The 22,887-nt window shown below is 38.0% G+C and overlaps 39 non-coding genes across 39 annotated transcripts; all 39 read left to right on the forward strand.

The window, feature by feature from the left end:
• Positions 1 to 79: 79 nt before the first annotated feature.
• On the forward strand, positions 80 to 152 carry trnam-cau. Its single transcript has one exon. It is a non-coding gene; the product is annotated as a tRNA-Met (tRNA).
• A 969-nt stretch (positions 153 to 1,121) lies between these two features.
• trnam-cau lies at positions 1,122 to 1,194 on the forward strand. The gene has a single exon. It is a non-coding gene; the product is annotated as a tRNA-Met (tRNA).
• Positions 1,195 to 1,475: 281 nt separating this feature from the next.
• Positions 1,476 to 1,548, forward strand: trnam-cau. Its single transcript has one exon. It is a non-coding gene; the product is annotated as a tRNA-Met (tRNA).
• A 271-nt stretch (positions 1,549 to 1,819) lies between these two features.
• trnam-cau lies at positions 1,820 to 1,892 on the forward strand. The gene has a single exon. It is a non-coding gene; the product is annotated as a tRNA-Met (tRNA).
• Positions 1,893 to 2,164: 272 nt separating this feature from the next.
• trnam-cau lies at positions 2,165 to 2,237 on the forward strand. The gene has a single exon. It is a non-coding gene; the product is annotated as a tRNA-Met (tRNA).
• A 1,302-nt stretch (positions 2,238 to 3,539) lies between these two features.
• trnam-cau lies at positions 3,540 to 3,612 on the forward strand. The gene has a single exon. It is a non-coding gene; the product is annotated as a tRNA-Met (tRNA).
• A 615-nt stretch (positions 3,613 to 4,227) lies between these two features.
• On the forward strand, positions 4,228 to 4,300 carry trnam-cau. Its single transcript has one exon. It is a non-coding gene; the product is annotated as a tRNA-Met (tRNA).
• Positions 4,301 to 6,339: 2,039 nt separating this feature from the next.
• trnam-cau lies at positions 6,340 to 6,412 on the forward strand. The gene has a single exon. It is a non-coding gene; the product is annotated as a tRNA-Met (tRNA).
• A 267-nt stretch (positions 6,413 to 6,679) lies between these two features.
• On the forward strand, positions 6,680 to 6,752 carry trnam-cau. The gene has a single exon. It is a non-coding gene; the product is annotated as a tRNA-Met (tRNA).
• Positions 6,753 to 7,022: 270 nt separating this feature from the next.
• On the forward strand, positions 7,023 to 7,095 carry trnam-cau. Its single transcript has one exon. It is a non-coding gene; the product is annotated as a tRNA-Met (tRNA).
• A 273-nt stretch (positions 7,096 to 7,368) lies between these two features.
• trnam-cau lies at positions 7,369 to 7,441 on the forward strand. The gene has a single exon. It is a non-coding gene; the product is annotated as a tRNA-Met (tRNA).
• A 275-nt stretch (positions 7,442 to 7,716) lies between these two features.
• On the forward strand, positions 7,717 to 7,789 carry trnam-cau. The gene has a single exon. It is a non-coding gene; the product is annotated as a tRNA-Met (tRNA).
• A 280-nt stretch (positions 7,790 to 8,069) lies between these two features.
• On the forward strand, positions 8,070 to 8,142 carry trnam-cau. Its single transcript has one exon. It is a non-coding gene; the product is annotated as a tRNA-Met (tRNA).
• A 266-nt stretch (positions 8,143 to 8,408) lies between these two features.
• On the forward strand, positions 8,409 to 8,481 carry trnam-cau. The gene has a single exon. It is a non-coding gene; the product is annotated as a tRNA-Met (tRNA).
• A 271-nt stretch (positions 8,482 to 8,752) lies between these two features.
• trnam-cau lies at positions 8,753 to 8,825 on the forward strand. The gene has a single exon. It is a non-coding gene; the product is annotated as a tRNA-Met (tRNA).
• Positions 8,826 to 9,096: 271 nt separating this feature from the next.
• Positions 9,097 to 9,169, forward strand: trnam-cau. The gene has a single exon. It is a non-coding gene; the product is annotated as a tRNA-Met (tRNA).
• Positions 9,170 to 9,454: 285 nt separating this feature from the next.
• On the forward strand, positions 9,455 to 9,527 carry trnam-cau. Its single transcript has one exon. It is a non-coding gene; the product is annotated as a tRNA-Met (tRNA).
• Positions 9,528 to 9,797: 270 nt separating this feature from the next.
• On the forward strand, positions 9,798 to 9,870 carry trnam-cau. The gene has a single exon. It is a non-coding gene; the product is annotated as a tRNA-Met (tRNA).
• A 288-nt stretch (positions 9,871 to 10,158) lies between these two features.
• Positions 10,159 to 10,231, forward strand: trnam-cau. The gene has a single exon. It is a non-coding gene; the product is annotated as a tRNA-Met (tRNA).
• Positions 10,232 to 10,849: 618 nt separating this feature from the next.
• On the forward strand, positions 10,850 to 10,922 carry trnam-cau. The gene has a single exon. It is a non-coding gene; the product is annotated as a tRNA-Met (tRNA).
• Positions 10,923 to 11,193: 271 nt separating this feature from the next.
• On the forward strand, positions 11,194 to 11,266 carry trnam-cau. Its single transcript has one exon. It is a non-coding gene; the product is annotated as a tRNA-Met (tRNA).
• A 272-nt stretch (positions 11,267 to 11,538) lies between these two features.
• Positions 11,539 to 11,611, forward strand: trnam-cau. The gene has a single exon. It is a non-coding gene; the product is annotated as a tRNA-Met (tRNA).
• Positions 11,612 to 11,900: 289 nt separating this feature from the next.
• trnam-cau lies at positions 11,901 to 11,973 on the forward strand. The gene has a single exon. It is a non-coding gene; the product is annotated as a tRNA-Met (tRNA).
• Positions 11,974 to 12,244: 271 nt separating this feature from the next.
• Positions 12,245 to 12,317, forward strand: trnam-cau. The gene has a single exon. It is a non-coding gene; the product is annotated as a tRNA-Met (tRNA).
• A 279-nt stretch (positions 12,318 to 12,596) lies between these two features.
• On the forward strand, positions 12,597 to 12,669 carry trnam-cau. The gene has a single exon. It is a non-coding gene; the product is annotated as a tRNA-Met (tRNA).
• Positions 12,670 to 14,343: 1,674 nt separating this feature from the next.
• On the forward strand, positions 14,344 to 14,416 carry trnam-cau. Its single transcript has one exon. It is a non-coding gene; the product is annotated as a tRNA-Met (tRNA).
• Positions 14,417 to 14,703: 287 nt separating this feature from the next.
• On the forward strand, positions 14,704 to 14,776 carry trnam-cau. The gene has a single exon. It is a non-coding gene; the product is annotated as a tRNA-Met (tRNA).
• A 272-nt stretch (positions 14,777 to 15,048) lies between these two features.
• trnam-cau lies at positions 15,049 to 15,121 on the forward strand. The gene has a single exon. It is a non-coding gene; the product is annotated as a tRNA-Met (tRNA).
• A 281-nt stretch (positions 15,122 to 15,402) lies between these two features.
• Positions 15,403 to 15,475, forward strand: trnam-cau. The gene has a single exon. It is a non-coding gene; the product is annotated as a tRNA-Met (tRNA).
• A 272-nt stretch (positions 15,476 to 15,747) lies between these two features.
• Positions 15,748 to 15,820, forward strand: trnam-cau. Its single transcript has one exon. It is a non-coding gene; the product is annotated as a tRNA-Met (tRNA).
• A 630-nt stretch (positions 15,821 to 16,450) lies between these two features.
• Positions 16,451 to 16,523, forward strand: trnam-cau. Its single transcript has one exon. It is a non-coding gene; the product is annotated as a tRNA-Met (tRNA).
• A 272-nt stretch (positions 16,524 to 16,795) lies between these two features.
• Positions 16,796 to 16,868, forward strand: trnam-cau. Its single transcript has one exon. It is a non-coding gene; the product is annotated as a tRNA-Met (tRNA).
• Positions 16,869 to 17,484: 616 nt separating this feature from the next.
• Positions 17,485 to 17,557, forward strand: trnam-cau. Its single transcript has one exon. It is a non-coding gene; the product is annotated as a tRNA-Met (tRNA).
• Positions 17,558 to 17,829: 272 nt separating this feature from the next.
• On the forward strand, positions 17,830 to 17,902 carry trnam-cau. The gene has a single exon. It is a non-coding gene; the product is annotated as a tRNA-Met (tRNA).
• Positions 17,903 to 18,149: 247 nt separating this feature from the next.
• On the forward strand, positions 18,150 to 18,222 carry trnam-cau. The gene has a single exon. It is a non-coding gene; the product is annotated as a tRNA-Met (tRNA).
• Positions 18,223 to 18,493: 271 nt separating this feature from the next.
• trnam-cau lies at positions 18,494 to 18,566 on the forward strand. Its single transcript has one exon. It is a non-coding gene; the product is annotated as a tRNA-Met (tRNA).
• Positions 18,567 to 20,241: 1,675 nt separating this feature from the next.
• On the forward strand, positions 20,242 to 20,314 carry trnam-cau. Its single transcript has one exon. It is a non-coding gene; the product is annotated as a tRNA-Met (tRNA).
• Positions 20,315 to 21,655: 1,341 nt separating this feature from the next.
• trnam-cau lies at positions 21,656 to 21,728 on the forward strand. Its single transcript has one exon. It is a non-coding gene; the product is annotated as a tRNA-Met (tRNA).
• A 278-nt stretch (positions 21,729 to 22,006) lies between these two features.
• trnam-cau lies at positions 22,007 to 22,079 on the forward strand. The gene has a single exon. It is a non-coding gene; the product is annotated as a tRNA-Met (tRNA).
• The last annotated feature ends 808 nt before the right edge of the window (positions 22,080 to 22,887 follow it).

A 22,887-nucleotide genomic window follows, 5' to 3' on the forward strand; every position in this document is an offset into this window, starting at 1 on the left:
TTTTGGCACGGTGGTTTCAAAATTTGATGTTCGGTATCAATATATTTTTTTCTTCTTTTTTGGAAATTTTGAAAGAAGGGCCTCGTTAGCGCAGTAGGTAGCGCGTCAGTCTCATAATCTGAAGGTCGTGAGTTCGATCCTCACACGGGGCAGCAAAGCTTTTAAAAAGAACAGTGTTGGCTGAAGTGAAAATTAATATTCTCTGTCGTTCTGGACTTTCACACAATACATACTTTTGTCAAGGTGGATAACCACATCTTAAGGTCCATATCGATATGTATTACCTTTAGAATGAAATCAATATTTTTGTCTCAGGGGTTGTAGAATTCAGACCATACATATATTTTGGAACGGTGGTTTCAACATCAGTGGTCAAAATTTGATGTTCGGTATCAATATTTTTTTTCTTTCTTTTTGGACATTTTTACATGAAGGGCCTTGTTAGCGCAGTAGGTAGTGCGTCAGTCTCATAATCTGAAGGTCGTGAGTTCGATCCTCACACGGGGCAGCAAAGCTTTTAAAAGAAGTGTTGGCTGAAGATGAAGTGAAAATGAATTCTCTGTCGTTCTGGACTTTCACACAATACATACTTTTGTCAAGGTGGATACCACATCTTAAGGTCCATATCGATATGTATTACTTTAGAATGAAATCAATCTTTTTGTCTCAGGGGTTTGTAGAATTTCAGACCATACATATATTTTGGCACGGTGGTTTCAAAAATTTGATGTTCGGTATCATATATTTTTTTTCTTCTTTTTTGACATTTTTACAGAAGGGCCTCGGTAGCGCAGTAGGTAGCGCGTCAGTCTCATAATCTGAAGGTCGTGAGTTCGATCCTCACACTGGGCAGCAAAGCTTTTAAAAAGAGTGTTGGCTGAAGATGAAGTGAAAATGAATTCACTGTCGTTCTGGACTTTCACACAATACATACTTTTGTCAAGGTGGATACCACATCTTAAGGTCCATATCGATATGTATTACTTTAGAATGAAATCAATCTTTTTGTCTCAGGGGTTGTAGAATTTCAGACCATACATATATTTTGGCACGGTGGTTTCAAAAATTTGATGTTCGGTATCAATATTTTTTTTCTTCTTTTTGGACATTTTACAAGAAGGGCCTCGTTAGCGCAGTAGGTAGCGCGTCAGTCTCATAATCTGAAGGTCGTGAGTTCGATCCTCACACGGGGCAGCAAAGCTTTTAAAAAGGACAGTGTTGGCTGAAGATGAAGTGAAAATGAATTCTCTGTCGTTCTGGACTTCACACAATACATACTTTTGTCAAGGTGGATACCACATCTTAAGGTCCATATCGATATGTATTACTTTAGAATGAAATCAATCTTTTTGTCTCAGGGGTTGTAGAATTTCAGACCATCATATATTTTGGAACGGTGGTTTCAACATCAGTGTCAAATTTGATGTTCGGTATCAATATTTTTTTTTCTTCTTTTTGGACAATTTTACAGAAGGGCCTCGTTAGCGCAGTAGGTAGCGCGTCAGTCTCATAATCTGAAGGTCGTGAGTTCGATCCTCACACGGGGCAGCAAAGCTTTTAAAAAGAGTGTTGGCTGAAGATGAAGTGAAAATGAATTCACTGTCGTTCTGGACTTTCACACAATACATACTTTTGTCAAGGTGGATACCACATCTTAAGGTCCATATCGATATGTATTACTTTAGAATGAAATCAATCTTTTTGTCTCAGGGGTTGTAGAATTTCAGACCATACATATATTTTGGCACGGTGGTTTCAAAATTTGATGTTCGGTATCGAATATTTTTTTTTCTTATTTTTGGACACTTTTGAAAGAAGGGCCTCGTTAGCGCAGTAGGTAGCGCGTCAGTCTCATAATCTGAAGGTCGTGAGTTCGATCCTCACACGGGGCAGCAAAGCTTTTAAAAGAGTGTTGGCTGAAGATGAAGTGAAAATGAATTCACTGTTCGTTCTGGACTTTCACACAATACATACTTTTGTCAAGGTGGATACCACATCTTAAGGTCCATATCGATATGTATTACTTTAGAATGAAATCAATCTTTTTGTCTCAGGGGTTGTAGAATTTCAGACCATACATATATTTTGGCACGGTGGTTTCAAAAATTTGATGTTCGGTATCAATATTTTTTTTTTCTTCTTTTTGGACATTTTTACAAGAAGGGCCTCGTTAGCGCAGTAGGTAGCGCGTCAGTCTCATAATCTGAAGGTCGTGAGTTCGATCCTCACACGGGGCAGCAAAGCTTTTAAAAAGAGTGTTGGCTGAAGATGAAGTGAAAATGAATTCACTGTCGTTCTGGACTTTCACCACAATACATACTTTTGTCAAGGTGGAATACCACATCTTAAGGTCCATATCGATATGTATTACTTTAGAATGAAATCAATCTTTTTGTCTCAGGGGTTGTAGAATTTCAGACCATACATATATTTTGGCACGGTGGTTTCAATAAAATTTGATGTTCGGTATCAATATATTTTTTTTCTTCTTTTTGACATTTTTACAAGAAGGGCCTCGTTAGCGCAGTAGGTAGCGCGTCAGTCTCATAATCTGAAGGTCGTGAGTTCGATCCTCACACGGGGGCAGCAAAGCTTTTAAAAAGAGTGTTGGCTGAAGATGAAGTGAAAATGCATTCATCTGTCGTTCTGGACTTTCACACAATACATACTTTTGTCAAGGTGGATACCACATCTTAAAGGTCCATATCGATATGTATTACTTAGAATGAAATCAATCTTTTTGTCTCAGGGGTTTGTAGAATTTCAGACCATACATATATTTGGCACGGTGGTTTCAAAATTGATGTTCGGTATCAATATATTTTTTTTCTTCTTTTTGGACATTTTACAAGAAGTGCCTCGTTAGCGCAGTAGGTAGCGCGTCAGTCTGCATAATCTGAAGGTCGTGAGTTCGATCCTCACACGGGGCAGCAAAGCTTTAAAAAGAGTGTTGGCTGAAGATGAAGTGAAAATGAATTCACTGTCGTTCTGGACTTCACACAATACATACTTTTTCAAGGTGGATACACATCTTAAGGTCCATATCGATATGTTATTACTTTAGAATGAAAATCAATCTTTTGTCTCAGGGGTTGTAGAATTTCAGACCATACATATTTTTTGGCACGGTGGTTTCAAAAATTTGATGTTCGGTATCAATATTTTTTTTCTTATTTTTGGACATTTTGAAAGAAGGGCCTCGTTAGCGCAGTAGGTAGCGCGTCAGTCTCATAATCTGAAGGTCGTGAGTTTCGATCCTCACACGGGGCAGCAAAGCTTTTAAAAAGAGTGTTGGCTGAAGATGAAGTGAAAATGAATTCACTGTCGTTTGGAACTTTCACACAATACATACTTTTGTCAAGGTGGATACCACATCTTAAGGTCCATATCGATATGTATTACTTTAGAATGAAATCAATCTTTTTGTCTCAGGGGTTGTAGAATTTCAGACCTACATATATTTTGGCACGGTGGTTTCAAAAATTTGATGTTCGGTATCGATATTTTTTTTTCTTCTTTTGGACAATTTGACAAGAAGGGCCTCGTTAGCGCAGTAGGTAGCGCGTCAGTCTCATAATCTGAAGGTCGTGAGTTCGATCCTCACACGGGGCAGCAAAGCTTTTAAAAAGAGTGTTGGCTGAAGATGAAGTGAAAATGAATTCACTGTCGTTCTGGACTTTCACACAATACATACTTTTGTCAAGGTGGATACCACATCTTAAGGTCCATATCGATATGTATTACTTTAGAATGAAATCAATCTTTTTGTCTCAGGGGTTGTAGAATTTCAGACCATACATATATTTTGGCACGGTGGTTCAACATCAGTGTCAAATTTGATGTTCGGTATCAATATTTTTTTTTCTTCTTTTGGACATTTTGCAAGAAGGGCCTCGTTAGCGCAGTAGGTAGCGCGTCAGTCTCATAATCTGAAGGTCGTGAGTTCGATCCTCACACGGGCAGCAAAGCTTTTAAAAAACAGTGTTGGCTGAAGTGAAAATTAATTTCTGTCGTTCTGGACTTTCACACAATACATACTTTTGTCAAGGTGGATACCACATCTTAAGGTCCATATCGATATGTATTACTTTAGAATGAAATCAATCTTTTTGTCTCAGGGGTTGTAGAATTTCAGACCATACATATATTTTGGCACGGTGGTTTCAAAAATTTGATGTTCGGTATCAATATTTTTTTTTCTTCTTTTTGGACATTTTTACAAGAAGGGCCTCGTTAGCGCAGTAGGTAGCGCGTCAGTCTCATAATCTGAAGGTCGTGAGTTCGATCCTCACACGGGGCAGCAAAGCTTTTAAAAAGAGTGTTGGCTGAAGATGAAGTGAAAATGAATTCACTGTCGTTCTGGACTTTCACACAATACATACTTTTGTCAAGGTGGATACCACATCTTAAGGTCCATATCGATATGTATTACTTTAGAATGAAATCAATCTTTTTGTCTCAGGGGTTGTAGAATTTCAGACCATACATATATTTTGGCACGGTGGTTTTAAAAAATTTGATGTTCGGTATCAATATTTTTTCTTCTTTTTGGACATTTTTACAAGAAGGGCCTCGTTAGCGCAGTAGGTAGCGCGTCAGTCTCATAATCTGACGGTCGTGAGTTCGATCCTCACACGGGCAGCAAAGCTTTTAAAACAGTGTTGGCTGAAGATTAAGTGAAAATTAATTTCCCTGTCGTTCTGGACTTTCACACAATAATACTTTTGTCAAGGTGGATACCACATCTTAAGGTCCATATCGATTGTATTACTTTAGAATGAAATCAATCTTTTTGTCTCAGGGGTTGTAGAATTTCAGACCATACATATATTTTGGCACGGTGGTTTCACATCAGTGTCCAAATTTGATGTTCGGTATCAATATTTTTTTTCTTCTTTTTGGACATTTTTACATGAAGGGCCTCGTTAGCGCAGTAGGTAGCGCGTCAGTCTCATAATCTGAGGTCGTGAGTTCGATCCTCACACGGGGCAGCAAAGCTTTTAAAAAGACAGTGTTGGCTTGAAGTGAGAAAATGATTCTCTGTCGTTCTGGACTTTCACACAATACATACTTCTGTCAAGGTGGATACCACATCTTAAGGTCCATATCGATATGTATTACTTTAGAATGAAATCAATCTTTTTGTCTCAGGGGTTGTAGAATTTCAGACCATACATATATTTTGGAACGGTGGTTTCACATCAGTGTCAAAATTTGATGTTCGGTATCAATATTTTTTTTTCTTCTTTTTGGACATTTTTGAAAGAAGGCTCTCGTTAGCGCAGTAGGTATGCGCGTCAGTCTCATAATCTGATGTCGTGAGTTCGATCCTCACACGGGGCAGCAAAGCTTTTAAAAAGAGTGTTGGCTGAAGATTAAGTGAAAATTATTCACTGTCGTTCTGGACTTTCACAATACATACTTTTGTCAAGGTGGATACCACATCTTAAGGTCCATATCGATATGTATTACTTTAGAATGAAATCAATCTTTTTGTCTCAGGGGTTGTAGAATTTCAGACCATACATATATTTTGGCACGTGGTTTCAACAATCAGTGTCAAAATGTGATGTTCGGTATCAATATTTTTTTTCTTATTTTTGGACATTTTTACATGAAGGGCCTCGTTAGCGCTAGTAGGTAGCGCGTCAGTCTCATAATCTGAAAGGTCGTGAGTTCGATCCTCACACGGGGCAGCAAAGCTTTTAAAAAGAGTGTTGGCTGAAGATGAAGTGAAAATGAATTCATCTGTCGTTCTGGACTTTCACACAATACATACTTTGTCAAGGTGGATACCACATCTTAAGGTCCATATCGATATGTTATTACTTTAGAATGAAATCAATCTTTTTGTTCTCAGGGGTTGTAGAATTTCAGACCATACATATATTTTGGCACGGTGGTTTCCAACATCAGTGTCAAAATTTGATGTTCGGTATCAATATTTTTTTTTTCTTCTTTTGGACATTTTTGACAGAAGGGCCTTCGTTAGCGCAGTAGGTAGCTGCGTCAGTCTCATAATCTGAAGGTCGTGAGTTCGATCCTCACACGGGGCAGCAAAGCTTTTTAAAAAGAGTGTTGGCTGAAGATGAAGTGAAAATGAATTCACTGTCGTTCTGGACTTTCACACAATACATACTTTTGTCAAGGTGGATACCACATCTTAAGGTCCATATCGATATGTATTACTTTAGAATGAAATCAATATTTTTGTCTCAGGGGTTGTAGAATTTCAGACCATACATATATTTTGGCACGGTGGTTTCAACATCAGTGTCAAAATTTGATGTTCGGTATCAATATTTTTTTTTCTTCTTTTTGGACATTTTTGCAAGAAGGGCCTCGTTAGCGCAGTAGGTAGCGCGTCAGTCTCATAATCTGAAGGTCGTGAGTTCGATCCTCACACGGGGCAGCAAAGCTTTTAAAAAAAGAGTGTTGGCTGAAGTGAAAATGAATTCACTGTCGTTCTGGACTTTCACACAATACATACTTTTGTCAAGGTGGATACCACATCTTAAGGTCCATATCGATATGTATTACTTTAGAATGAAATCAATCTTTTTGTCTCAGGGGTTGTAGAATTTCAGACCATACATATATTTTGGCACGGTGGTTTCAAAAATTTGATGTTCGGTATCAATATTTTTTTTTCTTCTTTTTGGACATTTTTACAAGAAGGGCCTCGTTAGCGCAGTAGGTAGCGCGTCAGTCTCATAATCTGAAGGTCGTGAGTTCGATCCTCACACGGGGCAGCAAAGCTTTTAAAAAGAGTGTTGGCTGAAGATGAAGTGAAAATGAATTCACTGTCGTTCTGGACTTTCACACAATACATACTTTTGTCAAGGTGGATACCACATCTTAAGGTCCATATCGATATGTATTACTTTAGAATGAAATCAATCTTTTTGTCTCAGGGGTTGTAGAATTTCAGACCATACATATATTTTGGCACGGTGGTTTAAAAAATTTGATGTTCGGTATCAATATTTTTTTTCTTCTTTTTGGACATTTTTACAAGAAGGGCCTCGTTAGCGCAGTAGGTAGCGCGTCAGTCTCATAATCTGAAGGTCGTGAGTTCGATCCTCACACGGGGCAGCAAAGCTTTTAAAAAGAGTGTTGGCTGAAGATGAAGTGAAAATGAATTCACTGTCGTTCTGGACTTTCACACAATACATACTTTTGTCAAGGTGGATACCACATCTTAAGGTCCATATCGATATGTATTACTTTAGAATGAAATCAATCTTTTTGTCTCAGGGGTTGTAGAATTTCAGACCATACATATATTTTGGCACGGTGGTTTCAACAAAAATTTGATGTTCGGTATCAATATTTTTTTTCTTCTTTTTGGACATTTTTGCAAGAAGGGCCTCGTTAGCGCAGTAGGTAGCGCGTCAGTCTCATAATCTGAAGGTCGTGAGTTCGATCCTCACACGGGGCAGCAAAGCTTTTAAAAAGAGTGTTGGCTGAAGTGAAAATTAATTCACTGTCGTTCTGGACTTTCACACAATACATACTTTTGTCAAGGTGGATACCACATCTTAAGGTCCATATCGATATGTATTACTTTAGAATGAAATCAATCTTTTTGTCTCAGGGGTTGTAGAATTTCAGACCATACATATATTTTGGCACGGTGGTTTCAACATCAGTGTCAAAATTTGATGTTCGGTATCAATATTTTTTTTCTTCTTTTTGGACATTTTTGCAAGAAGGGCCTCGTTAGCGCAGTAGGTAGCGCGTCAGTCTCATAATCTGAAGGTCGTGAGTTCGATCCTCACACGGGGCAGCAAAGCTTTTAAAAAGAGTGTTGGCTGAAGATGAAGTGAAAATGAATTCACTGTCGTTCTGGACTTTCACACAATACATACTTTTGTCAAGGTGGATACCACATCTTAAGGTCCATATCGATATGTATTACTTTAGAATGAAATCAATCTTTTTGTCTCAGGGGTTGTAGAATTTCAGACCATACATATATTTTGGCACGGTGGTTTCAACATCAGTGTCAAAATTTGATGTTCGGTATCATATTTTTTTTTCTTCTTTTTGGACATTTTGCAAGAAGGGCCTCGTTAGCGCAGTAGGTAGCGCGTCAGTCTCATAATCTGAAGGTCGTGAGTTCGATCCTCACACGGGGCAGCAAAGCTTTTAAAAAAACAGTGTTGGCTGAAGTGAAAATTAATTTCTGTCGTTCTGGACTTTCACACAATACATACTTTTGTCAAGGTGGATACCACATCTTAAGGTCCATATCGATATGTATTACTTTAGAATGAAATCAATCTTTTTGTCTCAGGGGTTGTAGAATTTCAGACCATACATATATTTTGGCACGGTGGTTTCAAAAATTTGATGTTCGGTATCAATATTTTTTTTTCTTCTTTTTGGACATTTTTACAAGAAGGGCCTCGTTAGCGCAGTAGGTAGCGCGTCAGTCTCATAATCTGAAGGTCGTGAGTTCGATCCTCACACGGGGCAGCAAAGCTTTTAAAAAGAGTGTTGGCTGAAGATGAAGTGAAAATGAATTCACTGTCGTTCTGGACTTTCACACAATACATACTTTTGTCAAGGTGGATACCACATCTTAAGGTCCATATCGATATGTATTACTTTAGAATGAAATCAATCTTTTTGTCTCAGGGGTTGTAGAATTTCAGACCATACATATATTTTGGCACGGTGGTTTCAAAAATTTGATGTTCGGTATCAATATTTTTTTTTCTTCTTTTTGGACATTTTTACAAGAAGGGCCTCGTTAGCGCAGTAGGTAGCGCGTCAGTCTCATAATCTGAAGGTCGTGAGTTCGATCCTCACACGGGGCAGCAAAGCTTTTAAAAAGAGTGTTGGCTGAAGATGAAGTGAAAATGAATTCACTGTCGTTCTGGACTTTCACACAATACATACTTTTGTCAAGGTGGATACCACATCTTAAGGTCCATATCGATATGTATTACTTTAGAATGAAATCAATCTTTTTGTCTCAGGGGTTGTAGAATTTCAGACCATACATATATTTTGGCACGGTGGTTTCAAAAATTTGATGTTCGGTATCAATATTTTTTTTTCTTCTTTTTGGACATTTTTACAAGAAGGGCCTCGTTAGCGCAGTAGGTAGCGCGTCAGTCTCATAATCTGAAGGTCGTGAGTTCGATCCTCACACGGGGCAGCAAAGCTTTTAAAAAGAGTGTTGGCTGAAGATGAAGTGATGAAGATGAAGTGAAAATGAATTCACTGTCGTTCTGGACTTTCACACAATACATACTTTTGTCAAGGTGGATACCACATCTTAAGGTCCATATCGATATGTATTACTTTAGAATGAAATCAATCTTTTTGTCTCAGGGGTTGTAGAATTTCAGACCATACATATATTTTGGCACGGTGGTTTCAAAAATTTGATGTTCGGTATCAATATTTTTTTTTCTTCTTTTTGGACATTTTTACAAGAAGGGCCTCGTTAGCGCAGTAGGTAGCGCGTCAGTCTCATAATCTGAAGGTCGTGAGTTCGATCCTCACACGGGGCAGCAAAGCTTTTAAAAAGAGTGTTGGCTGAAGATGAAGTGAAAATGAATTCACTGTCGTTCTGGACTTTCACACAATACATACTTTTGTCAAGGTGGATACCACATCTTAAGGTCCATATCGATATGTATTACTTTAGAATGAAATCAATATTTTTGTCTCAGGGGTTGTAGAATTTCAGACCATACATATATTTTGGCACGGTGGTTTCAAAAATTTGATGTTCGGTATCGATATTTTTTTTTCTTATTTTGGACACTTTTGAAAGAAGGGCCTCGTTAGCGCAGTAGGTAGCGCGTCAGTCTCATAATCTGAAGGTCGTGAGTTCGATCCTCACACGGGGCAGCAAAGCTTTTAAAAAGAGTGTTGGCTGAAGATGAAGTGATGCTGAAGATGAAGTGAAAATGAATTCACTGTCGTTCTGGACTTTCACACAATACATACTTTTGTCAAGGTGGATACCACATCTTAAGGTCCATATCGATATGTATTACTTTAGAATGAAATCAATCTTTTTGTCTCAGGGGTTGTAGAATTTCAGACCATACATATATTTTGGCACGGTGGTTTCAAAAATTTGATGTTCGGTATCAATATTTTTTTTTCTTCTTTTTGGACATTTTTACAAGAAGGGCCTCGTTAGCGCAGTAGGTAGCGCGTCAGTCTCATAATCTGAAGGTCGTGAGTTCGATCCTCACACGGGGCAGCAAAGCTTTTAAAAAGAGTGTTGGCTGAAGATGAAGTGAAAATGAATTCACTGTCGTTCTGGACTTTCACACAATACATACTTTTGTCAAGGTGGATACCACATCTTAAGGTCCATATCGATATGTATTACTTTAGAATGAAATCAATATTTTTGTCTCAGGGGTTGTAGAATTTCAGACCATACATATATTTTGGAACGGTGGTTTCAACATCAGTGTCAAAATTTGATGTTCGGTATCGATATTTTTTTTTCTTCTTTTTGGACATTTTGCAAGAAGGGCCTCGTTAGCGCAGTAGGTAGCGCGTCAGTCTCATAATCTGAAGGTCGTGAGTTCGATCCTCACACGGGCAGCAAAGCTTTTAAAAAAACAGTGTTGGCTGAAGTGAAAATTAATTTCTGTCGTTCTGGACTTTCACACAATACATACTTTTGTCAAGGTGGATACCACATCTTAAGGTCCATATCGATATGTATTACTTTAGAATGAAATCAATCTTTTTGTCTCAGGGGTTGTAGAATTTCAGACCATACATATATTTTGGCACGGTGGTTTCAAAAATTTGATGTTCGGTATCAATATTTTTTTTTCTTCTTTTTGGACATTTTACAAGAAGGGCCTCGTTAGCGCAGTAGGTAGCGCGTCAGTCTCATAATCTGAAGGTCGTGAGTTCGATCCTCACACGGGGCAGCAAAGCTTTTAAAAAGAGTGTTGGCTGAAGATGAAGTGAAAATGAATTCACTGTCGTTCTGGACTTTCACACAATACATACTTTTGTCAAGGTGGATACCACATCTTAAGGTCCATATCGATATGTATTACTTTAGAATGAAATCAATCTTTTTGTCTCAGGGGTTGTAGAATTTCAGACCATACATATATTTTGGCACGGTGGTTTCAAAAATTTGATGTTCGGTATCAATATTTTTTTTTCTTCTTTTTGGACATTTTTACAAGAAGGGCCTCGTTAGCGCAGTAGGTAGCGCGTCAGTCTCATAATCTGAAGGTCGTGAGTTCGATCCTCACACGGGGCAGCAAAGCTTTTAAAAAGAGTGTTGGCTGAAGATGAAGTGAAAATGAATTCACTGTCGTTCTGGACTTTCACACAATACATACTTTTGTCAAGGTGGATACCACATCTTAAGGTCCATATCGATATGTATTACTTTAGAATGAAATCAATCTTTTTGTCTCAGGGGTTGTAGAATTTCAGACCATACATATATTTTGGCACGGTGGTTTCAAAAATTTGATGTTCGGTATCAATATATTTTTTTTCTTCTTTTTGGACATTTTTACAAGAAGGGCCTCGTTAGCGCAGTAGGTAGCGCGTCAGTCTCATAATCTGAAGGTCGTGAGTTCGATCCTCACACGGGGCAGCAAAGCTTTTAAAAAGAGTGTTGGCTGAAGATGAAGTGATGGCTGAAGATGAAGTGAAAATGAATTCACTGTCGTTCTGGACTTTCACACAATACATACTTTTGTCAAGGTGGATACCACATCTTAAGGTCCATATCGATATGTATTACTTTAGAATGAAATCAATCTTTTTGTCTCAGGGGTTGTAGAATTTCAGACCATACATATATTTTGGCACGGTGGTTTCAAAATTTGATGTTCGGTATCAATATATTTTTTTTCTTCTTTTTGGACATTTTTACAAGAAGGGCCTCGTTAGCGCAGTAGGTAGCGCGTCAGTCTCATAATCTGAAGGTCGTGAGTTCGATCCTCACACGGGGCAGCAAAGCTTTTAAAAAGAGTGTTGGCTGAAGATGAAGTGAAAATGAATTCACTGTCGTTCTGGACTTTCACACAATACATACTTTTGTCAAGGTGGATACCACATCTTAAGGTCCATATCGATATGTATTACTTTAGAATGAAATCAATATTTTTGTCTCAGGGGTTGTAGAATTTCAGACCATACATATATTTTGGCACGGTGGTTTCAAAAATTTGATGTTCGGTATCGATATTTTTTTTTCTTATTTTTGGACACTTTTGAAAGAAGGGCCTCGTTAGCGCAGTAGGTAGCGCGTCAGTCTCATAATCTGAAGGTCGTGAGTTCGATCCTCACACGGGGCAGCAAAGCTTTTAAAAAGAGTGTTGGCTGAAGATGAAGTGAAAATGAATGAAAAAATTCACTGTCGTTCTGGACTTTCACACAATACATACTTTTGTCAAGGTGGATACCACATCTTAAGGTCCATATCGATATGTATTACTTTAGAATGAAATCAATCTTTTTGTCTCAGGGGTTGTAGAATTTCAGACCATACATATATTTTGGCACGGTGGTTTCAAAAATTTGATGTTCGGTATCAATATTTTTTTTTTATCTTTTGGACACTTTTTACAAGAAGGGCCTCGTTAGCGCAGTAGGTAGCGCGTCAGTCTCATAATCTGAAGGTCGTGAGTTCGATCCTCACATGGGGCAGCAAAGCTTTTAAAAAGAGTGTTGGCTGAAGATGAAGTTGAAAATGAATTCACTGTCGTTCTGGACTTTCACACAATACATACTTTTGTCAAGGTGGATACCACATCTTAACGGTCCATATCGATATGTATTACTTTAGATGAAATCATCTATTTTTGTCTCAGGGGTTGTAGAATTTCAGACCATACATATATTTTGGCACGGTGGTTTCAAAAAATTTGATGTTCGGTATCGAATATTTTTTTTCTTATTTTTGGACACTTTTACAAGAAGGGCCTCTGTTAGCGCAGTAGGTAGCGCGTCAGTCTCAATAATCTGAAGGTCGTGAGTTCGATCCTCACACGGGGCAGCAAAGCTTTTAAAAAGAGTGTTGGCTGAAGATGAAGTGAAAATGAATTCACTGTCGTTCTGGACTTTCACACAATACATACATTTGTCAAGGTGGATACCACATCTTAAGGTCCATATCGATATGTATTACTTTAGAATGAAATCAATCTTTTTGTCTCAGGGGTTGTAGAATTTCAGACCATACATATATTTTGGCACGGTGGTTTTCAAAAATTTGATGTTCGGTATCAATATATTTTTTTTCCTTCTTTTGGACATTTTACAAGAAGGGGCCTCGTTAGCGCAGTAGGTAGCGCGTCAGTCTATAATCTGAAGTCGGGAGTTCGATCCTCACATGGGGCAGCAAGCTTTTAAAAAGAGTGTTGGCTGAAGATAAGTGATGGCTGAAGATGAAAGTGAAAATGATTCACTGTCGTTCTGGACTTTCACACAATACATACTTTTGTCAAGGTGGATACCACATCTTAAGGTCCATATCGATATGTATTACTTTAGAATGAAATCAATGTTTTTGTCTCAGGGGTGTAGAATTTCAGACCATACATATATTTTGGCACGGGGGGTTTGGTGTCAAATGTGATGTTCGGTATCAATAATTTTTTTTTCTTCATTTTGGACATTTTTTACAAGAATGGCCTCGTTAGCCGCAGTATGTAGCGCGTCAGTCTCATAATCTGAAGGTCGTGAGTTCGATCCTCACACGGGGGCAGCAAAGCTTTAAAAAGCGTGTTGGCTGAAGATGAAGTGAAAATTGAATTCTCTGTCGTCTGGACTTTCACACAATACATACTTTTGTCAAGGTGGATACCACATCTTAAGGTCCAGTATCGATAGTATTACTTTAGAATGAAATCAATCTTTTTGTCTCAGGGGTTGTAGAATTTCAGACCATACATATATTTTGGCACGGTGGTTTCACAAATTTGATGTTCGGTATCAATATATTTTTTTTCTTCTTTTTGGACATTTTTACAAGAAGGGCCCGTTAGCGCAGTAGGTAGCGCGTCAGTCTCATAATCTGAAGGTCGTGAGTTCGATCCTCACATGGGGCAGCAAAGCTTTTTAAAAGAGTGTTGGCTGAAGATGAAGTGAAAATGAATTCACTGTCGTTCTGGACTTTCACACAATACATACTTTTGTCAAGGTGGATACCACATCTTAAGGTCCATATCGATATGTATTACTTTAGAATGAAATCAATATTTTTGTCTCAGGGGTTGTAGAATTTCAGACCATACATATATTTTGGCACGGTGGTTTCAAAAATTTGATGTTCGGTATCAATATTTTTTTTTCTTATTTTTGGACACTTTTGAAAGAAGGGCCTCGTTAGCGCAGTAGGTAGCGCGTCAGTCTCATAATCTGAAGGTCGTGAGTTCGATCCTCACATGGGGCAGCAAAGCTTTTAAAAGAGTGTTGGCTGAAGATGAAGTGATGGCTGAAGATGAAGTGAAAATGAATTCACTGTCGTTCTGGACTTTCACACAATACATACTTTTGTCAAGGTGGATACCACATCTTAAGGTCCATATCGATATGTATTACTTTAGAATGAAATCATATTTTTGTCTCAGGGGTTGTAGAATTTCAGACCATACATATATTTTGGCACGGTGGTTTCAAAAATTTGATGTTCGGTATCGATATTTTTTTTTCTTCTTTTTGGACACTTTTGAAAGAAGGGCCTCGTTAGCGCAGTAGGTAGCGCGTCAGTCTCATAATCTGAAGGTCGTGAGTTCGATCCTCACACGGGGCAGCAAAGCTTTTAAAAAGAGTGTTGGCTGAAGATGAAGTGAAAATGAATTCACTGTCGTTCTGGACTTTCACACAATACATACTTTTGTCAAGGTGGATACCACATCTTAAGGTCCATATCGATATGTATTACTTTAGAATGAAATCAATCTTTTTGTCTCAGGGGTTGTAGAATTTCAGACCATACATATATTTTGGCACGGTGGTTTCAAAAATTTGATGTTCGGTATCAATATATTTTTTTTCTTCTTTTTGGACATTTTTACAAGAAGGGCCTCGTTAGCGCAGTAGGTAGCGCGTCAGTCTCATAATCTGAAGGTCGTGAGTTCGATCCTCACACGGGGCAGCAAAGCTTTTAAAAGAGTGTTGGCTGAGATGAAGTGATGAAGATGAAGTGAAAATGAATTCACTGTCGTTCTGGACTTTCACACAATACATACTTTTGTCAAGGTGGATACCACATCTTAAGGTCCATATCGATATGTATTACTTTAGAATGAAATCAATCTTTTTGTCTCAGGGGTTGTAGAATTTCAGACCATACATATATTTTGGCACGGTGGTTTCAAAATTTGATGTTCGGTATCAATATTTTTTTTCTTCTTTTTGGACATTTTTACAAGAAGGGCCTCGTTAGCGCAGTAGGTAGCGCGTCAGTCTCATAATCTGAAGGTCGTGAGTTCGATCCTCACACGGGGCAGCAAAGCTTTTAAAAAGAGTGTTGGCTGAAGATGAAGTGAAAATGAATTCACTGTCGTTCTGGACTTTCACACAATACATACTTTTGTCAAGGTGGATACCACATCTTAAGGTCCATATCGATATGTATTACTTTAGAATGAAATCAATCTTTTTGTCTCAGGGGTTGTAGAATTTCAGACCATACATATATTTTGGCACGGTGGTTTCAAAAATTTGATGTTCGGTATCAATATATTTTTTTTCTTCTTTTTGACAATTTTTACAAGAAGGGCCTCGTTAGCGCAGTAGGTAGCGCGTCAGTCTCATAATCTGAAGGTCGTGAGTTCGATCCTCACATGGGGCAGCAAAGCTTTTAAAAAGAGTGTTGGCTGAGATGAATGTGAAAATGATTCACTGTCGTTCTGGCTTTCACACAATACATACTTTTGTCAAGGTGGATACCACATCTTAAGGTCCATATCGATATGTATTACTTTAGAATGAAATCTATATTTTTGTCTCAGGGGTTGTAGAATTTCAGACCATACATATATTTTGGCATGGTGGTTTCAAAAATTTGATGTTCGGTATCGATATTTTTTTTCTTATTTTTGGACACTTTTGAAAGAAGGGCCTCGTTAGCGCAGTAGGTATCGCGTCAGTCTCATAATCTGAAGGTCGTGAGTTCGATCCTCACATGGGGCAGCAAAGCTTTTAAAAAGAGTGTTGGCTGAAGATGAAGTGATGGCTGAAGATGAAGTGAAAATGAATTCACTGTCGTTCTGGACTTTCACACAATACATACTTTTGTCAAGGTGGATACCACATCTTAAGGTCCATATCGATATGTATTACTTTAGAATGAAATCAATGTTTTTGTCTCAGGGGTTGTAGAATTTCAGACCATACATATATTTTGGCACGGTGGTTTCAAAAATTTGATGTTCGGTATCGATATTTTTTTTTCTTATTTTTGGACACTTTTGAAAGAAGGGCCTTGTTAGCGCAGTAGGTAGCGCGTCAGTCTCATAATCTGAAGGTCGTGAGTTCGATCCTCACACGGGGCAGCAAAGCTTTTAAAAAAGAGTGTTGGCTGAAGATGAAGTGAAACTGAATTCACTGTTGTTCTGGACTTTCACACAATACATACTTTTGTCAAGGTGGATACCACATCTTAAGGTCCATATCGATATGTATTACTTTAGAATGAAATCAATCTTTTTGTCTCAGGGGTTGTAGAATTTCAGACCATACATATATTTTGGCACGGTGGTTTCAAAAATTTGATGTTCGTTATCAATATTTTTTTTTCTTCTTTTTGGACATTTTTACAAGAACGGCCTCGTTAGCGCAGTAGGTAGCGCGTCAGTCTCATAATCTGAAGGTCGTGAGTTCGATCCTCACACGGGGCAGCAATGCTTTTAAAAAGAGTGTTGGCTGAAGATGAAGTGAAAATCAATTCATTGTCGTTCTGGACTTTCACACAATACATACTTTTGTCAAGGTGGATACCACATCTTAAGGTCCATATCGATATGTATTACTTTAGAATGAAATCAATGTTTTTGTCTCAGGGTTTGTAGAATTTCAGACCATACATATATTTTGGCACGGTGGTTTCAAAAATTTGATGTTCGGTATCAATATATTTTTTTCTTCTTTTTGGACATTTTTACAAGAATGGCCTCGTTAGCGCAGTATGTAGCGCGTCAGTCTCATAATCTGAAGGTCGTGAGTTCGATCCTCACACGGGGCAGCAAAGCTTTTAAAAAGAGTGTTGGCTGAAGATGAAGTGAAAATGAATTCACTGTCGTTCTGGACTTTCACACAATACATACTTTTGTCAAGGTGGATACCACATCTTAAGGTCCATATCGATATGTATTACTTTAGAATGAAATCAATCTTTTTGTCTCAGGGGTTGTAGAATTTCAGACCATACATATATTTTGGCACGGTGGTTTCAAAAATTTGATGTTCGGTATCAATATATTTTTTTTCTTCTTTTTGGACATTTTTACAAGAAGGGCCTCGTTAGCGCAGTAGGTAGCGCGTCAGTCTCATAATCTGAAGGTCGTGAGTTCGATCCTCACATGGGGCAGCAAAGCTTTTAAAAAGAGTGTTGGCTGAAGATGAAGTGAAAATGAATTCACTGTCGTTCTGGACTTTCACACAATACATACTTTTGTCAAGGTGGATACCACATCTTAAGGTCCATATCGATATGTATTACTTTAGAATGAAATCTATATTTTTGTCTCAGGGGTTGTAGAATTTCAGACCATACATATATTTTGGCACGGTGGTTTCAAAAATTTGATGTTCGGTATCAATATATTTTTTTTCTTCTTTTTGGACATTTTTACAAGAAGGGCCTCGTTAGCGCAGTAGGTAGCGCGTCAGTCTCATAATCTGAAGGTCGTGAGTTCGATCCTCACACGGGGCAGCAAAGCTTTTAAAAAGAGTGTTGGCTGAAGATGAAGTGAAAATGAATTCATTGTCGTTCTGGACTTTCACACAATACATACTTTTGTCAAGGTGGATACCACATCTTAAGGTCCATATCGATATGTATTACTTTAGAATGAAATCAATGTTTTTGTCTCAGGGGTTGTAGAATTTCAGACCATACATATATTTTGGCACGGTGGTTTAAAAAATTTGATGTTCGGTATCAATATATTTTTTTGGGGGCCTTGTTAGCGCAGTAGGTAGCGCGTCAGTCTCATAATCTGAAGGTCGTGAGTTCGATCCTCACACGGGGCAGCAAAGCTTTTAAAAAGAGTGTTGGCTGAAGATGAAGTGAAAATGAATTCACTGTCGTTCTGGACTTTCACACAATACATACTTTTGTCAAGGTGGATACCACATCTTAAGGTCCATATCGATATGTATTACTTTAGAATGAAATCTATCTTTTTGTCTCAGGGGTTGTAGAATTTCAGACCATACATATATTTTGGCACGGTGGTTTCAAAAATTTGATGTTCGGTATCGATATTTTTTTTTCTTCTTTTTGGACAATTTTGCAAGAAGGGCCTCGTTAGCGCAGTAGGTAGCGCGTCAGTCTCATAATCTGAAGGTCGTGAGTTCGATCCTCACACGGGGCAGCAAAGCTTTTAAAAAGAGTGTTGGCTGAAGGTGAAAATGAATTCACTGTCGGTCTGGACTTTCACACAATACATACTTTTGTCAAGGTGGATACCACATCTTAAGGTCCATATCGATATGTATTACTTTAGAATGAAATCAATGTTTTTGTCTCAGGGGTTGTAGAATTTCAGACCATACATATATTTTGGCACGGTGGTTTAAAAAATTTGATGTTCGGTATCAATATATTTTTTTTCTTCTTTTTGGACATTTTTACAAGAAGGGCCTCGTTAGCGCAGTAGGTAGTGCGTCAGTCTCATAATCTGAAGGTCGTGAGTTCGATCCTCACACGGGGCAGCAAAGCTTTTATAAAGACAGTGTTGGCTGAAGTGAAAATTAATTTTCTGTCGTTCTGGACTTTCACACAATACATACTTTTGTCAAGGTGGATACCACATCTTAAGGTCCATATCGATATGTATTACTTTAGAATGAAATCAATCTTTTTGTCTCAGGGGTTGTAGAATTTCAGACCATACATATATTTTGGAACGGTGGTTTCAACATCAGTGTCAAAATTTGATGTTCGGTATCAATATTTTTTTTTCTTCTTTTTGGACATTTTTACATGAAGGGCCTCGTTAGCGCAGTAGGTAGCGCGTCAGTCTCATAATCTGAAGGTCGTGAGTTTGATCCTCACACGGGGCAGCAAAGCTTTTAAAAAGACAGTGTTGGCTGAAGTGAAAATTAATTCTCTGTCGTTCTGGACTTTCACACAATACATGCTTCTGTCAAGGTGGATACCACATCTTAAGGTCCATATCGATATGTATTACTTTAGAATGAAATCAATCTTTTTGTCTCAGGGGTTGTAGAATTTCAGACCATACATATATTTTGGAACGGTGGTTTCAACATCAGTGTCAAAATTTGATGTTCGGTATCAATATTTTTTTTTCTTCTTTTTGGACATTTTTACATGAAGGGCCTCGTTAGCGCAGTAGGTAGCGCGTCAGTCTCATAATCTGACGGTCGTGAGTTCGATCCTCACACGTTGCAGCAAATCTCTTAAAAAGAGTGTTGGCTGAAGATTAAGTGAAAATTAATTCACTGTCGTTCTGGACTTTCACACAATACATACTTTTGTCAAGGTGGATACCACATCTTAAGGTCCATATCGATGTGTATTACTTTAGAATGAAATCAATCTTTTTGTCTCAGGGGTTGTAGAATTTCAGACCATACATATATTTTGTCACGGTGGTTTCAACATCAGTGTCAAAATTTGATGTTCGGTATCAATATTTTTTTTTCTTCTTTTTGGACATTTTTACATGAAGGGCCTCGTTAGCGCAGTAGGTAGTGCGTCAGTCTCATAATCTGAAGGTTGTGAGTTCGATCCTCACACGGGGCAGCAAAGCTTTTAAAAAGACAGTGTTGGCTGAAGTGAAAATGAATTCTCTGTCGTTCTGGACTTTCACACAATACATACTTCTGTCAAGGTGGATACCACATCTTAAGGTCCATATCGATATGTATTACTTTAGAATGAAATCAATCTTTTTGTCTCAGGGGTTGTAGAATTTCAGACCATACATATATTTTGGAACGGTGGTTTCAACATCAGTGTCAAAATTTGATGTTCGGTATCAATATTTTTTTTTCTTCTTTTTGGACATTTTTGAAAGAAGGGCCTCGTTAGCGCAGTAGGTAGCGCGTCAGTCTCATAATCTGAAGGTCGTGAGTTCGATCCTCACATGGGGCAGCAAAGTTTTTAAAAGAGTGTTGGCTGAAGATTAAGTGAAAATTAATTCACTGTCGTTCTGGACTTTCACACAATACATACTTTTGTCAAGGTGGATACCACATCTTAAGGTCCATATCGATATGTATTACTTTAAAATGAAATCAATATTTTTGTCTCAGGGGTTGTAGAATTTCAGACCATACATATATTTTGGCACGGTGGTTTCAACATCAGTGTCAAAATTTGATGTTCGGTATCAATATTTTTTTTTCTTCTTTTTGGACATTTTTACATGAAGGGCCTCGTTAGCGCAGTAGGTAGCGCGTCAGTCTCATAATCTGAAAGTCGTGAGTTCGATCCTCACACGGGGCAGCTAGGTTTTTAAAAGAGTGTTGGCTGAAGTGAAAATGAATTCTCTGTCGTTCTGGACTTTCACACAATACATACTTTTGTCAAGGTGGATACCACATCTTAAGGTCCATATCGATATGTATTACTTTAGAATGAAATCAATATTTTTGTCTCAGGGGTTGTAGAATTTCAGACCATACATATATTTTGGAACGGTGGTTTCAACATCAGTGTCAAAATTTGATGTTCGGTATCAATATTTTTTTTTCTTCTTTTTGGACATTTTTACATGAAGGGCCTTGTTAGCGCAGTAGGTAGTGCGTCAGTCTCATAATCTGAAGGTCGTGAGTTCGATCCTCACACGGGGCAGCAAAGCTTTTAAAAAGACAGTGTTGGCTGAAGATGAAGTGAAAATGAATTCTCTGTTGTTCTGGACTTTCACACAATACATACTTTTGTCAAGGTGGATACCACATCTTAAGGTCCATATCGATATGTATTACTTTAGAATGAAATCAATCTTTTTGTCTCAGGGGTTGTAGAATTTCAGACCATACATATATTTTGGAACGGTGGTTTCAACATCAGTGTCAAAATTTGATGTTCGGTATCAATATTTTTTTTTCTTCTTTTTGGACATTTTTACATGAAGGGCCTCGTTAGCGCAGTAGGTAGCGCGTCAGTCTCATAATCTGAAGGTAGTGAGTTCGATCCTCACACGGGGCAGCAAAGCTTTTAAAAAGAGTGTTGGCTGAAGATTAAGTGAAAATTAATTCACTGTCGTTCTGGACTTTCACACAATACATACTTTTGTCAAGGTGGATACCACATCTTAAGGTCCATATCGATATGTATTACTTTAGAATGAAATCAATCTTTTTGTCTCAGGGGTTGTAGAATTTCAGACCATACATATATTTTGGAACGGTGGTTTCAACATCAGTGTCAAAATTTGATGTTCGGTATCAATATTTTTTTTTCTTCTTTTTGGACATTTTTACATGAAGGGCCTCGTTAGCGCAGTAGGTAGCGCGTCAGTCTCATAATCTGAAGGTCGTGAGTTCGATCCTCACACGGGGCAGCAAAGCTTTTAAAAAGACAGTGTTGGCTGAAGTGAAAATTAATTCTCTGTCGTTCTGGACTTTCACACAATACATACTTCTGTCAAGGTGGATACCACATCTTAAGGTCCATATCGATATGTATTACTTTAGAATGAAATCAATCTTTTTGTCTCAGGGGTTGTAGAATTTCAGACCATACATATATTTTGGAACGGTGGTTTCAACATCAGTGTCAAAATTTGATGTTCGGTATCAATATTTTTTTTTCTTCTTTTTGGACAATTTTACATGAAGGGCCTCGTTAGCGCAGTAGGTAGCGCGTCAGTCTCATAATCTGAAGGTCGTGAGTTCGATCCTCACACGGGGCAGCAAAGCTTTTAAAAAGAGTGTTGGCTGAAGATGAAGTGAAAATGAATTCACTGTCGTTCTGGACTTTCACACAATACATACTTTTGTCAAGGTGGATACCACATCTTAAGGTCCATATCGATATGTATTACTTTAGAATGAAATCAATGTTTTTGTCTCAGGGGTTGTAGAATTTCAGACCATACATATATTTTGGCACGGTGGTTTCAAAAATTTGATGTTCGGTATCGATATTTTTTTTTCTTATTTTTGGACACTTTTGAAAGAAGGGCCTCGTTAACGCAGTAGGTAGCGCGTCAGTCTCATAATCTGAAGGTCGTGAGTTCGATCCTCACACGGGGCAGCAAAGCTTTTAAAAAGAGTGTTGGCTGAAGATGAAGTGAAAATGAATTCACTGTTGTTCTGGACTTTCACACAATACATACTTTTGTCAAGGTGGATACCACATCTTAAGGTCCATATCGATATGTATTACTTTAGAATGAAATCAATCTTTTTGTCTCAGGGGTTGTAGAATTTCAGACCATACATATATTTTGGCACGGTGGTTTCAAAAATTTGATGTTCGGTATCAATATTTTTTTTTCTTCTTTTTGGACATTTTTACAAGAAGGGCCTCGTTAGCGCAGTAGGTAGCGTGTCAGTCTCATAATCTGAAGGTCGTGAGTTCGATACTCACACGGGGCAGCAAAGCTTTTAAAAAGACAGTGTTGGCTGAAGATGAAGTGAAAATGAATTCTCTGTCGTTCTGGACTTTCACATAATACATACTTTTGTCAAGGTGGATACCACATCTAAAGGTCCATA

Source organism: Oncorhynchus mykiss, unplaced genomic scaffold (genome assembly GCF_013265735.2).
Source record: "Oncorhynchus mykiss isolate Arlee unplaced genomic scaffold, USDA_OmykA_1.1 un_scaffold_297, whole genome shotgun sequence".
Taxonomy (NCBI): domain Eukaryota; kingdom Metazoa; phylum Chordata; class Actinopteri; order Salmoniformes; family Salmonidae; genus Oncorhynchus; species Oncorhynchus mykiss.